Source organism: Prionailurus bengalensis, chromosome A1 (assembly GCF_016509475.1).
Source record: "Prionailurus bengalensis isolate Pbe53 chromosome A1, Fcat_Pben_1.1_paternal_pri, whole genome shotgun sequence".
In the NCBI taxonomy this organism is placed as follows: domain Eukaryota; kingdom Metazoa; phylum Chordata; class Mammalia; order Carnivora; family Felidae; genus Prionailurus; species Prionailurus bengalensis.
Genome location: NC_057343.1, coordinates 93,223,851 through 93,228,373, shown reverse-complemented (window position 1 = coordinate 93,228,373; position 4,523 = coordinate 93,223,851). Strand labels below are relative to the sequence as shown.

The window sequence follows — 4,523 nt, the reverse complement described above, 5'->3', positions numbered from 1 at the left end:
TGAATAAAATCTGAAATCCTTAGAAAGCACATTCTGAAGGCACCTGGGTAGCTTGGTCGGTTAAGCGTCTGACTTCAGCTCAGGTCATAATCTCCCTGTTCCTGAGTTCAAGCCCTGCATCAGGTGCTGTGCTGACAGCTCAGAGCCTGGAGCCTGCTTCGGATTCTTTGTCTTCCTTGCTCTGTGCCCCTCCTCCGCTCATTCTCTCTCTCTCTCTCTCTCTCTCAAAAATAAACATTAGAAAAATCTTTTTTAAAGAATGTACATTCTGACAAGTCTTTAGACATTCATTCAACACATAATTATCAAGCATCTATCATGAGTAGCCATTGTTCCCGGCAAGAGAAACATAGTAATGAACAAGACAGATGAGGTCTCTGGCCTCATGTAGCTTATATGTTAGTGAAAAGAAACCTGCATCTACATATACATGCAGACAAATATATATTCAGGCTGAGGAATAAAAGGAACAGGAGGATGACCTACGGAGTGAATCAGGTGAGGGAGAGAGATTTACCTAGAACATTGCAAACAGGACCTCTGAGAGGTTTGGTCTGAAGAATGAGTCTATCCAATATTTCAGGCACAAGGAACAGTGAATACAAAAGCTAAAGACATGGAAAGGAGGTGAGTGTAGTGAGACCCTGGTGACCAAAGGGAAGCATTAGGAGAGGAGTCTTGATAGTAAAGGAGGTAAAGCCAGAAGATAACTATGCCAGCTTTTCAGTACAACTAGTCCATTATCTAACATGCTTGCCTAAAAATCATCCAATTCTCAGGGATCGTAACTCACTTTCCACTTACCACTGACTAAACCCCAGGCATTTTACATTCTGTAAACAGAGAGATAAATTTGGAGAGAACTGACAAATGGATTTTTGCCAGGGTGAGCAAATATTCCCAAAGGCTATGGTTTTATTTCTCTGTGGTGTTTTACCCATATTGTATCTCGCTTAGCATTTACTTCAGTTTTCTTTGCTTTTATTTTTCTACTGATCTTCAACGACACATCTGTGTCTCATATCCTTTGAACCAACTCTGTTATCTCACTGGGTTCCTCACCCATGAGTCAAAGAAATGTTGGAAAATCAGGCATAGGCAGTTGGAGAGACAGAAAAGAAGTGTTCGCATGGGGGTTCAACATAGTCATTGGGTATGCCTTTCGGGGTGAGGGTGTGAAGGAGGGATGGTGGCCATGGAAAGACTGCTGGAGGCCTACTTCAGTAGCCCAAGTGAGAGGTAAAGCAGGCAGAAGAAGGGAGAGGACTGCGGAGACAGAAAGAAATGGATTGAGTTGAGAACCAACTTTTAACCAGCTACTTATCAAGGCTTGGATTGAATAGGGCTCATGGGAATAAATAAGTTCTGATGAGGAACAGTGGGGGGTAAAAGAGGGGAAACATCAAGAAACAATTCTATTAGAGCATGACATTCTTTGGAGGGAAACACACAGCCTGAGATCATTATGTCGGACACGAAACAACACACCTTTCTGATGGGTAAGAAATAAGGCTCTTGTGTCCCTTCCTTCTAGTCCTACATGGAATGTCCAGACAAACAGATGGGAGAAAAATAAAATATAAACTAAGATCGTAAAGCAGAAACTGAAGGCTTATTAAACTTCAGGGTTAGAGTTTAAAAACAGCCTTAAATACACTGTATTCAATGCATGAGCAGAAAAAACATTAGAACTCTCGAGAAGACATACTAAAAGCACTTCATGGATCGACAAGTTGAGAGAAGCAAGAAATCTACTTTACTTAATATGTTTAGGAAACATATGAACCTACGGCTCAGCATTTTCTCCCAGCCATGATTTTCAGAAACAAATTTAGGGAAGGAATTGTGGAATCTTTGATTTGTTTACCGAACCACTAGCAAATTCTGTTTTAGAATATTCACAAAAATCTCCACATCACTGTCCCCAAGTTCATGTACTCTTCCAACTGAATTCCAATACAATCAAACAACTTTTCTTATGTGTATTCCCTTCTTTTATGTCAGGAGCCAATTGTTTCCTCATTCTATACTGTGGCTCTGACTTTTCTGACAGCAAAGCCATAGACTGTTAAGAGAGATTACCATAGAGCCATACCGAAAGAGAATGTACTCTGGTCAAGGATGAGTTGAATTTTGTCCATAAAAGCACACATGCCCTCAAAGCACCTAGAATCTGACTTACAAATGGGAAGCCCATGTTCAGATTTAGCTTCCATGCATTATACGTCAAAGTTAAAACAAACAGTGGTAAATTACAAAGACAGAACAAAGATATTCTGTCATTTTGGTACATGTAGTAAGCACCAAAGAAAAAGGACCCGTATATCAACAGAATCACTGTTATGTAGTTACTGAACCTTCATGAGCAGGAAGTGATTACTCAGTGCTGAAGGTCTGGACTTATTACGTAACATATCCATCAAAGCCAAGGTGATGAAGGATAAGCAGCTTCTGAGATCATCATGTCAGTTAATAGGTACAAGAGCACAAAACAAAAGAGATTAAGAAAGCCAATGTGTTTTATTGATAGAGTCAACCTCGTCTCTCACCAAGGCAAAATACTCATTCAGCCAGCAACCCACTAAAGCTGCTTAGAAAAATACATCTATGCCCCAGGTGAAGACCTAACATGCACTTGTATAGGATAGCACAATCAGCAAATTCATTCATGAAGGTCAACGAGAAGGATTTGCTTGAACTAAAAAAATCACAATTTCTTCTCTTTTTTTAAATCATGATTTCTTAAAAGAGCAGAACAAGATAGTCTTAAAATAAAGACAAAGGATTTTATTTCATTTAGAAAACCCCTTGAGTTCAAGAAAAACCTATACTGAAGCTTATAAACGTTCAATTAAGAAGGTGTTCCATAGGAGCACCTGGGTGGCTCAGTCGATTAAGCGTCTGTCTCTTCATTTCAGCTCAGGTCAGGATCTCACAGTATGTGGATTCGAGCCCTGCATCAGGCTCTGCACTGACAGAGTGGAGCTTGCTTGGGATTCTCTCTCTCTCTCCCCGCCATCTCTGATCCTCCCCCACTTGTGCTGCCTCTCTCTCTCAAAATAAATAAATAAACTTTTTTTAAAGGAGGAATTGCATAAATAATTCTAGTCCAAGTACCTCCTTCCAGTTCTTTCCACAAACTGATTCTTTTCCTGTGTGTGAGTCTCTCTATCTTATGGTAGCCAGATTTGGCAAGTAAAAATACAAAACGCTCAGTTAAATTTGAATTTGAGATAAGTAACAAATAATATTTATAATGTGTGATAGCTTGTGCTAGGTCTACAATTACTTGTTGATACCTCAAATTCAAATTTAACTGGGCTTCCTGTATTTTTCCCAGCAAACTAGTGTGCCTATGTACGTCTCTATGTATTGTCTTCTTGTTATCTACTGTTCTTAACACAAGGACAGATAACATTTGCACATCTGATATCCTTAGAATTATATGTCCTATGTGGTCATCAGGTGGAGGCCCAGACTCTATATCATAAACTTCTGGTACCCAGTGGCTTTCTGGTTGCCCTCAGCTTCTAGCTGCCAGCAGAAATTGGGAATCATGCCCCATTCAAGATAACCCTTTTGCTGGGCTACAATGTCTTCCTGCTCTTGATGAATGACTTATTTCCCACCAATGGTACCTCCCTCATCAGTGTCTACTTTGCCCTATGTCTGTCCCTGATGGTGATCAGCCTGCTGGAGACCACTTTTATCACCTACCTGCTGCACCTGGCCACCACCCAGCCCCCACCCATGCCTCAGTGGCTCCATTCCCTGCCCTTTTACTGCACCTGCCCAACAAAGTGCTGCCCCACTGCACCCCAGAAGAGAAATAAAGCCTTGGGCACCCCCCCCCACCCACCACTTGGTGTGAAGGAGCCTGTGGAGTTAGTGGGGAAGATGCAAAGTCCCAGATAGGCAGTTAAATGGGTGTCCTGGGTCATCAAGGGCCCAGCAGAAAGATGAGATTCAGAAACCACACTTGGTCAGTCTGTGGGTGTAGTTCAGCCACATGATGGACACCTTGCTCTTCCGCCTCTACCTGCTTTTCATGGCCACCTCTGTGGTCACAGTCATCATCCTCTGGAACACCTAGGCATGATGTCTATTTGCTCCTGCAGACCCCAACCCAGAGCTGCTTGTGGCTTCCAGAGACGAGCTAGGTCTTTGCCCCTTGTTGAGTATTGACTGTCATAGCCCAAAGGTAACCAGTTCCCTCTTGCATTCCATGCACCTCAATGCAGCCCAACCTCAGTGCAGTCTCAACCCAACTCTAGACATTTTCCTCTTGGATCTGCATTCTGTTGGCTTCCCGCACTCCCCTCATGTAGTTCTACAGCCCCTTTATGTCTTCTGCATAGCAGTCCCACCTCCTCTGCTTCCTTACTTGTCCCAATAAATCACTCTGCCAGAAAAAAAAATTACAGAATTTAGAGCAGGAAAGCACTTAGACACAATATAGTTTAATGATTTTATTCCACAGTTAAGGAAACTGAGACTCAAATAGATTAAATGACTTGACCAGA

General features: G+C 42.0%; 1 pseudogene; it reads left to right on the top strand.

Moving 5' to 3' along the window:
- Positions 1–1,186: 1,186 nt before the first annotated feature.
- LOC122479379 lies at positions 1,187–4,093 on the top strand (annotated as a pseudogene).
- The last annotated feature ends 430 nt before the right edge of the window (positions 4,094–4,523 follow it).